Source organism: Macaca fascicularis, chromosome 4 (genome assembly GCF_037993035.2).
Source record: "Macaca fascicularis isolate 582-1 chromosome 4, T2T-MFA8v1.1".
Lineage (NCBI taxonomy): Eukaryota > Metazoa > Chordata > Mammalia > Primates > Cercopithecidae > Macaca > Macaca fascicularis.
This window is the reverse complement of record NC_088378.1, coordinates 86,830,270-86,848,063: the sequence shown is the minus strand read 5'-3', so window position 1 is coordinate 86,848,063 and position 17,794 is coordinate 86,830,270. Positions and strand designations below refer to the sequence as shown.

Here is a 17,794-nt window from a genome sequence, read left to right as displayed (position 1 = left end):
ATATAGCATATTTTGGTGGTGACAAGTGCTAGGAAAAGAAATGAAGCAAGGAAGGGGGATGGGTGCATATGCATGTGTCGGGCAGTTTGTGGAGGGGGCCACAGCAGAAGTAGCATTTGAGAAAGACCTGGAGCAGGGGAGGGAGGGAGCCAGACAGGTATCTAGGGGGCAGGGTCTGGGCAGAGGGAGCAGGGAAGATTGTGAGGCGAAAGGGGTTTGCTGTGTTTGGGGAATGGCAAGGAGGCCACTGTGGCTGGAATTGGGTGGGGGGAGTGAGTGAGACAGGAGCAATGATGTGTGACCACTCTCATAATTCACTGGACTGATGAGCTTCATTCAGCCTTTTGCCCACATTATACCACTCCATGAAAACATCCTTGCTATTTTTGTCTTTCTGTCTCTCTCCTGTCTGGGCCATCACAGGTGGCTCTGTCCACCGTCCCAGCTGAGACCCCTCTCTGACACCCCCATCCCCAACCCATCACTGCAGTCTCCCTTCTGAAGCTCTGAGTCAGCAGCTCTAAGTCTTCATTGATTTTCTTTCCTTTGTGATCATCCTCACTTTTCAAAGTCCCATTCCTCAGGGATTAGCCATCAACGCAGGGCATACAGGGTGTCCCTCTGAGTCTGACCAATAGCCAGGACTCTACAATTTAAGTTTATAATCCTCATTCCCTTTTCCTGGTGAATCAAAAGTACTTAAGAGCAGGAGTGATATTCCAAATAGTCAATAACAAGTAGGACAGGGCCTGGCAAGGCATTGAGTACTGGGGCAGGGTCTTGGCCCCCAATGTACTAGGTTAGCCTTTGTTGCTGGGTGGTATGAGGTCTGAGGGTGACAGGAGGGGCAGGGAACATTCAGGACTCAGGGCGACGGCTGCTTCCTAACCAGCACAGAAGCACTGAATGTTTTAACAACTGGTAAGCCCATCCCAGAGTTGGTCCCCTGAATACACGCCCTGCTTAAGGCCACAATTACAACTTAAAACACACCAGTCTCACTTCCTACCTGACAGCTTGACCATAGATTCACAGCTGTGGGCTCCTCTAGCAATAATTATCAGAAGAAGTTAACTTTTTCTCATTTGTCAATGAGTCAATCCTCATCAGTACAATCCTCATAAAAGCAGTAGAAGTCCTCTTCCTAGAATCATCTTTGCCATGAAGGAAAATGCGTGAGTGGATGGAATCCATCCTTTTAATTGTTCAGAGATGATTTGCATGAGTGAACCACCCCAACTGCTCCTTCCAGCATTGAACATTCAGATCATGTTTGCAGTCACTGAAACAACACCACGCAGGCCTGCTGAGAGATCAGACAACCAGCATAATCTCTGAAGCTAGCAGAAGTTATCTGTGACCCTAACAAGCGGAATCTGTGTGAAGGAGGGAGCCCACCTCCAGGTTCACCTGCCTTCATGCTTCTCATTAAATCTGAAACCACAGTCACTTCCTGAAAAACTCCTGAGTCCAGGTGGTTCTCACTAAACCGTCAGCCACCACTGATGATTGTCCCTTTTGCTGGCACGTAGCACAAGGCACGGTATGGACAGTGGCAAGGGGACGTGGGTGTGGAGAAAGGGGTCAAGTTTGGTAGGCATTCCTCCTGCTGCTTCTCAAAAGCCCTGGACCCCTGAACCTCTCCCATCAGAGAATTCATTCAACTCACATTGCCTGAGAGCACAAAGGCAAATGAGGCACCGTCACTCCACATGTACCTGGGTTTTTCATTTGTTTGTTTGTTGTGCTACCTTGTCAGCTAAAAAATGTTGGTGGAGGCCAGGCACAGTGGCTCAGACCTGTAATCCCAGCACTTTGGGAGGCCAAGGCAGGAAGATCACTGAAGCCCGGGAGTTTGAGACCAGCCTGGGCAACTTAGCAAGTCCCTGTCTCCACAAAAAAAACAAAAAAAAATCAAAAACATTAGGGTGGGTGTGGTGATACATCCCTCTGATCCCAGCTACTGAGGAGGCTGAGGCAGGAGGATCACTTGAGCCCAGGAGGTTGAGGCTGCAGTGAGCCAAGATTATCACACCACTGTACTGCAGCCTGGGTAACAGTGAGACCCCATGTCTACCCAAAAAAAAAAAAAAAAATTGTGGCTGAGACTTCTGGTTTACAATCGTAGACAAGACACATGTATTTGTCTGCAATCCCTCTTGAGAGAGCCTCTCTCCACCAAAATATAAATGTGCCAAAGCCCCCCAACAAACCCGGAGACCACCAGCAAGGTTTTGTATTAGATTCGCAGAGCAAAGGAGGGAACCACTTCACAGAGGCTACTTACAGAGCAGAGCTCAGGGCCTTAGGGTGGAAGTTAGAAGCTATGATCTAAGCAGGGATTGGTTAGAATTTAGAAATTAGGCAGTTGCTGGAACCATCAGTGGTCTTAGGTGAGTCCACAGGGGTTTACTATTAATACAGTAACTATAAACACAAGAGTTTGAGCTTATATTACCTTACCTGTCATGGGTTTGGTGCAGTTCAGCTGTTTTGCAAAGTACTACTATTTATTGCCAATAGCGTTTTCTGCTTTTCAAAAACAAAGAGAAATAAATCCATAATGGGAGAGAACAGAAATGCAGAGCCTTGGTGAATGAGAAACTGCAGCAAATTTCTGGAAAACAAAACATGAATCACAGTGGTTTAACAGATGAAATAGGTGGAAAATGGACAATCTAGACTATCTTGTGAGAGAGTTGCAAGGAGGGGCCACCTTTGTGTGACCAGATGTCTAACAGGAACAACTACTGAGTCGTGGAGTGCTGCCTGGGCCCACACCCTCGGCCATGTGCTTTTCTTATGTTATAGCATTTAATCCTTGAAATGACTTCAGGCAGTAGATATTATTATTCACAGTTTATAGATTAAGAATTGGAGACTCAGAAAAATTAAATAATTCCCTACTTTTTCACAGGTAGCAAGTGTCAGAGCTTGAGTTCAATTCATATCTCTGGTTCACTATCATATTCCTAGTATTTAGTTCAGTACCTGGCACATGATCAACACCACCCCCCCACCCTCCACACCCCCTCACACACACACGGAGTGGTGGGTGGATAGAAGATTGGATGGGTGCATGGCCAAATGAATGGAGGGATGATTGGACCAACCCAAATCCAAATGACACCAAAACCACCACACCACACTGCCTCCCCAGGGCCCTAAAAATACCATGTAAGGCAGGCTAGAAAGGATTTCTACAGATGTTGGTTAAAGCCAGAGGGGGGCAGAGACTATGGATCCCAGAAAGCCAAATCCAGCCTTAGTGTGAGGAGGTAGGCAACAGAGATGTCAGACACCAGAAATTTTGGTCAGACAAGAGAAGGTCTGGAAACCAGACCAAAGAGTCAGAACAAAAAGCCAAAAATTAAGAGCAGTCCTAAGTGGCAGTCATGGGGCACCATCCCCGCGCGGAAACAGAGCCTGCTATTACCCTGGGCTTGGATTGAGCCAAAAGGCTGAGAAGCGGTGAAGTGTGATGTGGAGCCAGAGGCTCGGAAAGCCAGGTGCTGTCTATATTTATTCATGTATTTATACCCTGTCTGGTTCCAAGAAGAACATAAGGCACCTTTTCAAGGACACAGAAAGTACAAGGTAATATAAATAAGAGCCAAGTGAGAAAGGATAAGGCAAATAATAAAGACTGGGTCAGAAGAAGTCAGAAATAATACAAACACACATGTCTTCAAATCCTATGCACTGGTGTACTAGTCCGTTTTCACACTGCTATAAAGAACTTCCCTGAGACTCGGTAATTTGTTAAGGAAAGCAGTTTAGTGGACTCACAGTTCAGCATGGCAAGGCCTCAAGATACTTATAATCATGGTGGAAGGGGAAGCAGGCACCTTCTTCACAAGGTGGCAGGAGAGGGACGGAGTGAAGGGGGAAGAGGCTCTTATAAAACCATCAGATCTCCTTAGAACCCACTCACTATCACCAAACTGCCTCCATGATTCAATCACCTCCCTCCCTCATCACGAGGGGATTACAATTCGAGATGAAATTTGGGTGGGGACACAGAGCCAAGCCGTATCAACTGGCTATGAGAGAAACATGCATCTTGCCTGTAATCTTTCTAAAGGCCAATATCACACAATCACACCACACACACACACACACACACACACACACACTACCTGATGAGTCAGAAAATCCACCTTGCCTGTGACATAGAAGCAAACAAATTACTCAAGAGAAGCACAGTTCTTCTGGCACTAAAACCAGACAAGAGACTATCCCTTGGTTCTTCATTATAAAAACACTCTGGGCACCCTCAGAAACATCCTTGTGAAAGTGCTCTCCACAAGCGGCCCACCATCCCAGACCTGGCCCTGGTCTCAGGCATACAGTTCTTTCCTGACTGGAGGAGCAGAACAAGGCAAAACCCCAGGCCATTCAGACAGGTAGTACTGAGGACAGCCAAGATCACATTCCCCTGTGGGGGCCAAGTCTCTCCAGTACAGATAACTAAACCAGCTTTTTCCAATTACCCTGGTGCATTTTGACTGCCAATAGCTGTGAGGAGAAGAGGTGAGAAAAACAAGAAAAGGACAAAAACCATGAGAAAGAGATAGAGTGTTCGTTTATTGTCAGGTGGGGCATGTCAGCAGAGAATGGGGTTAATGCCCTTATGAAAGAGTCTTCAGAGAGCTGCCCGGCCCTTCCACTCCTTTTTCTATGTAAGCACACAGCATTCCTTCCTTCTACCAGGTAAGGATGCAATGACAGGTCCCATGTTGGAAGCAGAGAGCAAGCCCTTACTAGATGCCAAATCTGCCAACACCAACCTCTAGAACTGTAAAAATTAATTCTGTTATTTACAAATGATTTGGCCTAAGGTATTTTGTTATAGCAGCAGGAGCAGTGTAATATACCATCAAGGGCAAGCACCATCTTTATCTTTGCATCCACCATCGATTATCAAAATGCCTTGCACCTAGTAACATTCAATTATTGTTCATTTCAAATCCTGTGATTTTCAATTGTCTGTTATGATTCAAGAAATATGACATCTGATATTTATCCAATTTTCGTCATCAGAGTGTAGATTTTTATAAATCTCATCCTGAAACATCTATAGTGAGGATGTTGAAGATAATGCATGGGTAATAGGAAGCTAGTCCTGTGTCAGAGCATGAACCATAAGTCTCTGGGTATCATGGATACTTTTTATAAGGTCTGACTCAGAACATTAAGAACGATTTTTAGAGTAAATGCAGAAACTATACTTAAAATCTGTGGGGAAAAGAGAAACCATGGCTCTTAATCATTGAAACAAGTTTCTCAGTACTTTTCTTGAGGAAACTCAGAGATCCTCGTTTGATTTCAGTTTTAATCTATTTCTGGATCCATGTAAAACACCAAATTTGCTAATAAGGAGAATTGTCATCATGTTATTTTTAATCTTTTGGCAGTAAAATTTTCCTGACTAATTAATTATTTCCAGCTCAGCCACACCTTCCACCTAAGACTCTCCATCGCCCTGTTCTGTCAGCTTCTCTTTGCTCTGTTTCAGCTCAGAGCCCAGAGAGTAGACAAAAAGCTATAGAGTCCCTTCAGCTGTGAAGTTCTTCTCAGAGAGAGGGTGTAAAACCTGAAGCTAAGGTGAACTCCTAGAGGCCATGGAGTAACTTACCACTTATGTATTATATTACCACATATATATGGTGTAATGTAGCAGATATATTACACACCCAATAATATGGTATCATAGTTATTGTTTAAAGAAACAACATGTTTTTTAATTAGGAGATGAAAAGAGGAAAAAATATATTTCCAGTCTTTTATATTTACCCACAAATTTAACATTGTTGGTGTTCTTCATTTTTTCCTGTGGACTTGAATAACCATCTGGTGGAATTTCATTTCAGCCTAACTAACTTTCTGACTTTCTTCAGTATTTTTTGTAGGGCACATATTCTAAAAGCATATTCTTTTATTTTTTGTTTATCTGGGAATGTATTTTATATCTGGAAAACAAAATACAAATGAGAGTGGTTGATGGATGAAGCAGGTGGAAAATGGACAACCTAGAATATCCTGTGAGAGAGTTGCAAGGAGAAACCACCTTTGTGTGTGACCAGACATCTAACAGTAAGAGCTACTGTGTCATGGAGTGCTACCTGGGCACACATGTTATGTCACAGTGATTTTTGAGACGTAGTTTTGCTTAATATAGAACTTCTAGTTGACAGTTTTTTTTTTCTTTCAGCACCTGGAATATGTCATTGCCTTCTGGTCTCCATTTTTTCCAATAAAACTCATTTCTAACTGCTTTTCATTTTGTATTCTTTTGCTCTTCCTGTTCTAATATTTGCATATTCAGATATATGCATCTTGTTTCCATATTTTCTTCTCATTAGTAGAGAAAAACTTATTTGGTCCACATATAGGATAAATATAGTGTTGTTTACTTTCAGATTTTGGAAAGGTTTCTGGTATCATTATTGTTGCTTATTTAACTTTTGCTCTGTTTATATGACTTCATATGGTGAGTGATTGAGTCCAGGTTCATTCTCCTCCAAAGTCATGACTTCTTGCCCTGATGCTGCATCAAGTCTATGAACCATCCAGTTTAACTGAAATGGGAATGAGTCAGAGCTGAAGCACTGAGGACCTGCAGAACCCAGACACGCAGGTGGCATTAGGAAGGTCCAGAAAAAGGTGAAAAGATGAATGACAGATAGGTAGGCCTATCATCAGAGGTCTTTGGGGCAGGCAACGTTCAGAAACATGAGCAGAAAGATAATCAGCATGAAAGATGCCTATGACCAGGTTAGCAGCTGATATGGTTTGAGTTTGTCGCCACCAAAGCTCACGTTGAAAGCTGATCCCCAATGTGGTGGTACTGGTAAGTGGAGCCTAGTGGGAAGTGTTTGGTTATAGGGGCAGATCCCTCCGGAAAGGCTTGGTAGTGCACACCAATTCTTGTGGTAGTGAGTTCTTGCTCTGGTGAGACTGGATTTGTTCATGTGGGAATGAACCAGCACCCCAAGGAGTGGATTGTTCTAAAGCTGAGATGCCCCTCCTGTTTGCCTCTTTGCACGTGCCCACTTCCCCTTTGACCTTATGCCATGTTGTGATGCACCATGAATTCCCTAACCAGAAGCTAAGCAGTTGCTGGTGCCAGGCTTCTTGAACTTACCAGCCTGCAGAACCATAATCTAAATAAACCTCTTTCTTTATAAACTACCTAGTCTCAGGTATTCTATTATAGCAACACAAAACAGATTAAGACACCCAGCCAAGTGCCTGGGATCAAAGCAGAATTCTAGTGTGACACAGTGGAAAGGCCCTTGCCAGTATTAGGAAAGCATGACTTCCTCCTGCTTATGTGATCTTAAACAAGTTATTGACCTCTCTGAGCCTTATTTTCTTACTTATAAAACAGGGCTAATAAATGACTATTGTTGCAGGGCTGTTGTAAGGACTAGAATTATATATAAAATATGTGGTGCACTTGTGGGACATGGGACATAGGAGTCATTTAATAAATGGTAACTGCTTATATCATTATAAATGCAGGTCATTAAAAATCATTTAAGCAGGGTCTCACTCCTAAATAACCTGTCAAAGCATAGGTGCAGGTACTGGATGAACAAGGAAAAGATTCAGTTATTAGTTATTACTCAGAACCAAGATAAGATTCCATTTGCCCGCATGGGAGCAAAGATCAGAGCTGGAACATGTTTGGAAGTCACCTAAATATTGTACTAGAATTCCTCATATTCCCATTGAAGCATCTGATGACACTGATACCAAAGGAACATCATTTAAGTTTGTGAAGTTCTTTTTCCACAATGCAGCCAATGAGTTAACACTGTTCTAGTTCCCATGGCTCAGTAACAAGTTACTCCAAAACAAAGAGGCTTAAAACAATGACAATGACATTTGCTTTGCTTGCAAATCTTTAATTTAGGAAGGGCTTGGCAGCATGGCTAGTCTGTGCACCACTTAGTTTCAGCTAAGGTGAAGGCTAGGACTACAATCAACTGTGAGAGACTCCTTCACCCACATGATGCTGGCTGCTAGCTGAGATCTTCAGGACTGTCGGCTAGAACACCTAACTCATGGCCTCTCCATGTGACCTGGTCCTGACCCTGGACCTCCTCATATTATGAGTGTCTAAGAATGAATAGTGAGAGAAAGAATCACTGGGAGGAAGCATAAACTCCTATCCATGAAGGGGGAGTGTCAACATTACAATTTCAAAAGAGCATATTGGCTGAGATATAGTGATAGAGCCATCTTTCTTTTCTATTTATCATTCAATTCTAGGCAAAATAAATTTGCCACTCAGCTTAAAAAAAAAAAACTTTTTCAGGCTGGGTGTGGTGGCTCCCACCTGTAATCCCAGCACTTTGGGAGGCCAAGTCAGGTGGATCACCTGAGGTCAGGAGTTCATGACCAACCTGGCCAACATGGTGAAATCCATCTCTACTAAAAATACAAAAATTTGCTGGGCATGGTGGCAAATGCTTGTAATCCCAGCTACGTGGGAGGCTGAGGCAGGAGAATTGCTTGAACTCGGGGCAGAGGTTCCAGTGAGCCAAGATAGCTCACACCATTGCACTCCAGCCTGAGCAACAAGAGTGAAACTCCATCTCAAAAAAACAAACAAACAAAAAATTCAGACATGTATAAAAAAAAAAGTAATCAAAAATAAATGAAATTAATTTACAACAGTAATTTGATCTAAATGAAAAGTGATGATCCACAGTGATATGCAATGCGCTTTTTGCCACCACATGTGTTAAATCATTGTTTTCAGACTATTTTCTCAAAATAATTACTAATTTTTGAAGTAAATGCTGATGCTTCTTCATTAGATTTATGTCTTCTGTTTTTTATATTGCCAATTATAATACAGCAATCTCCTTTGGTGGATGATATATTTCAATAAATATTTATGCAAGTTATACATTCCTCACCCTTTCTTAAGAAAAAAAAAATTTAGTACTCAATATTTCATGAAACACGAACTTTTGTTTTTAGCCTAATTGCCAACAGGAGTTCATTACAAAATTAACAAACAATCCCAAGCATCAAAATAAACTGATGTATACCTACAATGGAATATTTTTCAGTCTTTTAAAAGGAAAGAAATTATGACACATGCTAAAACATGAATGAACCTATGCTAAGTGAAATGAGCCAGTCAGAAAAGGACAAATATTGTATGATTCTATTTAGACAAGGTACCTGGATCTATAGTTAAATTCATAGGGGAAGAATGTAGAATGATGGTTATCAGATGCTGGGGGAGTTAGTGTTTAATGGACACAGAGCTTCATTTTGGGAAGATAAAAAAGTTCCAGAGATCAATGGTGGAGATGGTTGCAGAACAATGTGGTTATACTTAATGCCACCAACTGTATACTTAGAAATAATTAAAATGGCAAATTTTATGTATATTTTGCCACAGTAAAAATGTAAAAAAACTGATCATTTTTATTTTACATATTAAATGACAAACGATTGTTTAAAAAAATCAGGATATTCTATGAGCTCTACTGAAGAACTCTTCTGCCCCCATATCTTGTACATATTTCTGTTGTTATATATAACCTATAATTTCTCAAGTTCTCCACTGACCCCACTAACAAACAGCCTGGTGGCTTCATGAAAATGGTTCATATAAGCAGCTAGTTGGTACATCAAGTCTCCAGTAGGAGCCGGTAACAACATCAAATACTTCTCCCACCATCAAGTGAACTAGAAAAAATTAGCTATCTATAGAGTGTGGGAACAAGTTGTTTCATGGGAGAGTATGTCCTCTTCCTGAATGCTGCATGCAAGAGATGTGTGAGTTACTTTTCACCAGGTAAGGGGAGGTGGGGAGAAAACGGTTATCACTGGTCATCTCTCAGACTGAACACGTGTTAAAGTAAGAATTCTGTTCACTACGCATGCACTGTACCCACTACTAGACAAGACCATGACAGAGACTAAGAAGTACTTCATGGAGATGGTACCAAATCCAGCCCAGATTATTTTATTGCAACTATTAACAATAATACTGTCCTTAAAAATGAAAATATCTGAGAGAAATATTAAATAAAAGGGAAACATTAAGGCAATAGCATAAAACAAGACTGCCTTGGATATACCAGGACTTGTGGTCATCCTCAAATGGGAATAACAGTTAAACATACCTTATTATAAGAGTCACTGTGAGAATTAAATGAGATCGTTGTGAAAATACTTTGTAGATTCTGAAGTGTTATATAAATGTGTCTATAGTGACCTATATGTGCATTCTTGCATTCTTGCCTGCCAATTATTTCAAAAAGAATGTTACCATTATTTTGTAAAGTTTTATAAAGTATCTTGCTGTGATTTTTAATAGGCATTGCATTAAATCCATATATTAACCTAGGGAGTACTGTCATATTCACTATTTTTACTCTTTCAAATCAATATTGTAGTATAGCTCCCTACTTACTCTAGTCTGCGTTTATTGTCCTCATTAGAGTGTTATAGATTCTTTAAATACATCTTTTTGTCCTGGATGACATTAGTAGCCAAGAATTTAATGTCCTGGTTCTATTTTAACGGAATCTCCATTTTCATTGCATTTTTCAGCCTTGAATCACTGGTGTCAGAAAGATGTTTTTTCATCTGTGTGGTGAATTAATCCTATATCCTTTTCTCACACATTCACCCCATTTGAACTCACTGCCTCCTATGGTTCCAATTCCAAAATCTCTACCCCAAGCCCCACTTCCCAGAACAACAAACACATCTACACAACTCTTTGCTACCAAGACATCCCACAAGCACCTCAAACTTAATACAACCAGCAGAAAATTCATCTTTCTCCCAGAACCTCCTGTTCCTTTGATATTTGTAATTGCAGTGAGCTATGTGGCCTGTTGCACAAGCTCGAAACTCAGAAGTCAACACTGACCCTGTCTTCTCTTCTACCCTCACTCTCATCAGACACCAAGTCATGCACATTCTACCTCCCTTGTAGCTCTTCAATCCAATGTCTTCTGTCTCTTCAGATTCAGGCCTGGACATAGATAGAGGTTTTGGTTTGGGTTTGGTTTAACTGTTCTTCCCTCCCTCTTCCCTGGAGTATCAATTACCAGCTCCAGTTTCACCTGACTCCACCCTTCCCCAGTCCCTCCCCACCATTACACACACTCCAGATGCTCTCCATATGACAACCAAAGGGATTTTTCTGAAACCATGCTGTTTCTATGCTTAGAATATTCAAATGTTACCCATAACCTCTAGCTTGGTGGTACCTGCATCTGCAACCTCGTCTCTCAGCACTGAACCATCTTTCCACCCCTTATCCCCTTTAGTATAGTTACACTAATTTATTTCCTGCTTTCAAGATCATTCTATTCTATTCTCTGGACTTAATAAGATTCCCATTCCCTCCATCTGAGAACACTCTCAAGTTCTTCAGGTCTCCTGTAAGAGACCACTCATCTCCTGGAAGCCTTCTCTCATTCTCTTCTCAGTTAGACTCTACAGTCTGTGTACTTGTGTATCTCCAGAGACAGAACGTGTACATGTCAGAGGTGGGCACCCTGAGAGGACTTATGTCAAGGACAACTCACTGCGCTTCCTGCTCTTGAAGTCTTGACATCCCAGGGGAAAGCAGATTGCAACAGAAACATATCAGCAGTTGACATTCGGTCATACATGAAACCAGCTACCTAAAGTGGAAAGTGCAAATTACTTTTATATTTGTTCTGCATGCTTGGCAAGAATAGCAAAACCTTTGTCACAATAGACTGAAATCAAAGATAAACAATGCAGGCAACTCCTAGTGCTGTGCCAGATGGTGGTTCCTCCCACTCTGCCAGGGCCTCTAATCCGGGAAACAGGTGGTCAACACAGGAGCATCAAGTAAGGGTCAGAGAGTCTGTGACAAGCCCTCATCTACATGAGAATCCAGTATTCGCTGTTTGTTTGATTGTTTTTCATTACCATCTTGAAGAACAGGGATGAGTCATTCTGGAGTTAACAGCTCTGGGGTAAATTATTAGGGAAGGGCAGAGGGATCTCCATGAGTCCAGGAGGCAGCCTACTGGATTCTATGTGGTTCTAATGGAGGGTGGGAGCAGCAAAGATGCCAGTGGAAGGTGTGTTTATTTTGTTGTTTGCAGTGAGTTTCTATCTTTAAATGTGTTAAAAGTGAAATGCGTAACAAACCTTAGTTTTACTGCTTATCTGTTTTCCAGAAAATTCTAGCATAACGTAGGGGGAGAGAGCAATTACATGGTATATTCCCAGTGGACAATGTACCTTCCTTTTGCCATTGACATCTCTTGGGGCAAAACATGGTTAGTCAGGGACTGAAGCACATTATATACACACCAGCAAGTGTACCCACTTTAGACTGCATTGTAACTTTTAGTCTAGCTACTTATGTTAGTTTCATGAATATCTCTTGTATGCAGCTATATGCTCAACTCTGATTTGTTGTGGTTGCTGATGTCTAAACCAGGAATTGACCTTTCTCTTAAAAATAACTTATTTAAATAACTATTAAACTTATGAAATGTTTTATATGCTGCCATGTAAACTTTACTATTTTTCTTGGCTTTCTCTTTTTATTTTACACAGACAGAATATAAAAATAAATTAATCTTTTTGTTTTGTTTTAAACATTGAGTTGGAATATAATCTATTTTTCTAATCTAATCTTATTACTTGTATTAGCTAAGGAAACATCTAGAAGAGATCAGACATGCAGCTGTTTGGGTTTTCCCCACCTTTCACTTTCCTTAATTGCCTCCATGATTATATATTTTTTTTAAAGCTCTATCTTAACACCTGGTAGTTTTCAGAGCATATAAACTATTTCAGTGATGTACAAACCCAGTCAGGTGGCAGCCCTTTTATAACTAGTTATGATATTCTTATATATCTTATAACTTCATAAATATTCATTCAACAAATATTTATTGACTATCTCCTATGTGCTGGGTTTTGGGGGTGCGATGGTTTATCAGTTCACTTTTATTGTCTACCAAATCACTTCTAAACTTTGTGGCTTCAAATAACAAATATGTATTGTTTCTCACAACTCTGTGTGAAGGCAGGGCAGTTCTTCTACCCTGAGCTAGCTGGGAAGACCACCGCTGGATTCATTCATGTGTCCGTGATTAGCTGGCAGTGTGACTGGTGACTGGTGAATCTAGGATGATCTCACTCACGTGCCTGGCAGTTGGCACGTGTTGGCTGAGATGTCTAAGTCCCTCTCCGTGTGCCACTCATCCTCCCAGGCGAGCTCAGAATTGCTTCCATGGCAGTTTCAGGGGTCCAGGTACAGCAAGCCCCAGTACAACTCCGCCTACATCATGTCTGCTAAAGTCCCACTGTCCAGAACACATTGCGTGGACAGTCTAGATTCAAAAGGTGAAGAAACAGACTTTACCCCTGATGGAAGGATCTGCAAAGTCACATCGCAAGAGAGTGGATGCAAAGAACAAAGACCACATAGCTATTCTTGCAATCAACCAAAGTCCATCCCTAGCCACAAATTGTTCACATTCTTCCCACATACAAAGTACTCCCACTCCCATCCCAGGACATCTGAAAATCCCTTCCAGTGATGGTAGTGGATTTGAAGTTCAGGATTTTGGGACCTAAATCAGGTCAACATGTAGCTCCTCTTGACCCAGAGGCCAATGAGCTTAAAAGATGAGCTATCTGCCCTCATACACCCACATGCAATCACAAGATAAGAACAGGAGAACTGCAGTAGGCACTCTTACTCCAAAAGGGAAAGAATGGGAAGTACCTACCAGTCACCAGTCCATGGCAATTGTGAAATACAATGGAGCACAGGTTGCCAGGATCCCCTACTGTGGAGGCAGAGAATGTTGCTTGATTAGGGCCCGGTTCTGCTCCTTGGAAATAGCTCCCCAGGCTGTTATTTTCTGATTCTCCTTGAGACTGGATGTCTAGTCCAATAGAATGGCCTATGTTTGAAGTTGCCTGCAGTGGGAAGATAATTTTCCAAGGGTCTTTTGCATTTCTGTACATATTACAAGTAGCATCACTGACTGTTTTTGTTCCGAGCTATCTTTTGTTTAAAGATGTTTGTAAAGTGAACAGTCTTGGAATGTAGAGACAGTGTCGCCCTCTGGAGCAAAGGGCAGGTTTGCTTTCGCCTTAGAAGATAGAGATAACATTTGAGATAATGGGCAGGCACACCTACTGCCTAATATAAAAGATTCAGATTCCCAAACTTTGGAGTTCCTCTCCTATATTGCTAACCATTGCATGTGCACGTGTCGCATGGCTCTCTTTCTGTCACCATATGGGAACTGCAGCTCAGAGAACTAACACAAATACTCTCCTGCTCATGCTGCTTGTCATGCCATGAATAATAAACTGTCCTTTATTTTAGTCTCTGACCTTGGAGGTCCATGTCTTTTGACAATACCCATAATATGTTAGCTTGTAAGTAGAAAAAAATCTCAGCACTTTATAGTTCTTGACAACTGCTTTCAACATAGAGAAAGTCAGGAGGCCAGAAATCTCTTTGCAATTGAAGCAATTTCATTCTTTTTTTAGAACAAATGTGTTTTTCTTTGGTTAGTATAACTCCCTTAAAATATCTATGGGCTTTTCATGAATCAGATTATGGTCCACTCCCTTTAACAAAAGCTACATCCACAATTCTTCTCCAGGTAGGCCCTTTCTACTTTGAGCCGCACGTTAGGCTACTGTAGCATAATGCCTTAAGATTCTTGGAAGTTCTTTTGTCTAACTGACACGGTCTAATAAGTATTACCTTAAATCGTTCAGAAGTATAAACCAAGAATCTTATAGATACACTCTTGATTTGACCTTTAGCACCAGGACTCCTTTTACTTTGAAAATCTTTTACTGTCTGGAGTCTGAGGATGAGAAACAGTTTTATTTTCCAGACCAGCAAGTCCTGGGATCTCTTATTCCCCCTCAATGTTGCTTGCAAATTAAAGAGTCCTTTTTTAACTCATAGCTCTTTTGCAATATCTTCTTATATACATCCACAAGCATCTTGACACTTCTAGCATTTTACTTGAAAATCTACTTAACCAAATATAAAATTTTGTTAGGTACATTTTTTATCTTCCAAGTTACTACGTACAACATTTTTGACAATTGTTTTGCTACTATGTTACAGGTATTGCCACCTTCCCAACTTTGAAAAATAGTTTTCATCATTTTTTCCAGTCTTCACAAACAGTTTCCTTGCACTTTTCCAGATCTAAACCCCGCCTAACCCCAAAGCTAATGGCACACGTATTGAGTTTTTGTTTCGGCAGCAACCTGTTTCTAGGTTTCAATTTTTCTGCTGTATCGGTTGTATTTTGCTGCATAACAAGCCATCCCAAAAGTTAGTAATTTTATTTTCTCATGATTCTGTGGATCTTCCTTTTGGTCTGGACTCAGCTGGCCATCGCTCTTCTGGTCTCTCCTGGGATTTCTCATATAGCTGAAGCCTCTGGCAATTTGACTGGAGTGGGATGGCTTAGGTGTCTCTGGTGGTTGCTTCCAGCCACAGGCTCCACAAGGTCTCAACCTAAAGATGGCCAGCCCAGGTTTTTTTTTTTTTTTTTTACAAGATAAAATCAGGGCTCAGGGTTCCAAAAGGGCAAAAGCAAGAATTGCAAAGCATCTTGAGGCCTAGGCTCTGCAACGTCACTTCCACCACATTCTGTTGGTCAAAGCAAGTCATAAGGCCAGTCCAGAAATGAACTCCATCTTTTGATAGGAAGCATTACCATAGTGGATGCTGTGTTGTAAGGCCCTGATCCTTCTTCCAGGACCAACGCACTCCTTCCTCATCCCCTGGAAGTATTGGCTGCTGATAGCACAGCTGAGTCCCTCCCCAGCAACTGTCCTCTGCCAAAGGGAGTTTCCTAACCTCAGGTTACACGCTCCCTCAGGGGCACTTCAATCCAATGACTCACACCCCTTATCTCAATGAAAGACACCTCTGAGGGTTCCTTCCATATCCAGAGCTCCCATGAGATTGACTAAGGCCACTCTTATAGCCTCTGTCCGATCCTGTTTCCCTCATGCCCTCACAGATAGTCCCAAGAGCATTCCTCAATAAATTGCATGCATGAAAATCTTCCTCACAGTCTGTTTCCCAAAAAACACAACCTTAAGACAACAGAAAGTTACATTTCAACCTACCATAGTTGCACAGCAAACCACTCAAAAACTTAATGGCTTAAAACAGCAACCGTGTATTACTTCCCAGGAGCCTGCAAATTGGCTGAGCAGCTGGATGATCTAGGTGGCCCCATGCACAAGTTAGGTAGTTTGTAGTTTGCCCATTGAGTTGCCTTAGTTCTTCACATGCCTCATTCTGTAGCATGCTAGCCCAGGCTTATCCATATTGCAGATTGGCACAGATTTTTTTAAATGGCTACAAATTCTTCCTTTCTCTATCTGCATGCCCTTGCAATGGGATGTTGCAGATCCTGTTGACCACAGAGGCATGAGTAAGCTCAGCAGAGATCATCTGAGGACACCCAGACCAGAACTGAGCCACAGAATCATGGCAAATAATAAATGTTTACTGTTTTGAACCTCTGAGATTGAAGTGGCTTGGTTCACAGCAGAAGCTGCATATGCGAATGTAATATGCAGCGGTTAGCAAAACTGACCTTTCGTCACACCAACAAAGAATGATTTTATCAGCAAAAAAAGTATACAATATAAAATCACAAAAACAATAAACACATGCCCAGAAAGATCAAAGTATTAGATGTGTAATTATTATTTTTTCCTGAAATTTTCCAATAATATTTCATTTCTATCCATTCTTTCATAGAGTAGATATGGAAGTTTTAAGAAAAAATTCAATGAGGGAGGAGAGGTGAGTGTTCAATTGAAAAAGTTACACTTCAACTTATTTTTCTGCCCATTAAAAAACATTACAATCATTTTATTAGTTGGATACCAATATTCTGCAGAAGGGCATTTGAGTATGACTGTCTAATTTATCTATTGATTTTATTTTACACATTGATCTTGCCCTTTGGGGATGTTCTAGTCTACTTATCACTTCTTAGAGTCTTTCATCTACTCTCAGATCCATAAAACCTTTTGTAATGATCTTGTCAACTGTGAAACTTTGTTGACAACCTGTCTGGGCTTCTCTAGACTTTAAAATCATCCTCTTCTACTTTTAAAAAGTAAAGTTGACTTAACCAGGCCTTATAATGATGGTGATAATGCCATTTCTCTTTGTTTACCAGTTATTTCCCACCCCCCAAGTCCTTCTTTTCTCTGAAACTGAGGTTCGAGAAAACCATTCTTACCAGTCATTTCTGCTTTCTTCTTGACAACTTCTAAGTATCTTTTAAAGTTGTTCATACTGTGACACGAGTGAATCTGTTGAGTGGAATACTGGCCTTCCGTGAGATTAGAAGGTTTTCTTCATCCACTTATTCAGCAAGTATTGACTGAGTGCCTGTGATATGAAGGGCATTCTGCTAGACATTCAGGAGCTACCAAGACATCTTCAGAGCTCTGACCAGATAACCACACGTTCATTCTGCTGACTCTTCTATTTCTTCTCATACTCTGATTATTCACAAATTCTGTGTCCTGTGTACATTTTCTCTGTATGAGTCATCTCTTGGAAACTTAGCTCTGATTGAGCTTTGCTGAGTTGTGACCTTGGACATCATCAATTCTTCATGGGGCAGTGCTTCTTTGCCACTCTCATAGATTTTTTTTTCTGTTATCATTAAGCATTATTTGACTTGCTGATGTCAGTTATGTTGTAACAGAATGGTAAGTATTGGCTGTTCATTAA

The 17,794-nt window shown here is 41.2% G+C and overlaps 1 long non-coding RNA gene across 1 annotated transcript; it reads right to left on the bottom strand.

Annotated features, from left to right (window-relative positions):
- Positions 1–2,463: 2,463 nt before the first annotated feature.
- LOC135970417 (uncharacterized) lies at positions 2,464–17,561 on the bottom strand. The gene is made up of 3 exons (XR_010586094.2): positions 17,295–17,561; positions 13,773–13,965; positions 2,464–2,617 (listed from the first exon to the last, which is right to left on the bottom strand). It is a non-coding gene; the product is annotated as an uncharacterized lncRNA (long non-coding RNA).
- Between the last annotated feature and the right edge of the window lie 233 nt (positions 17,562–17,794).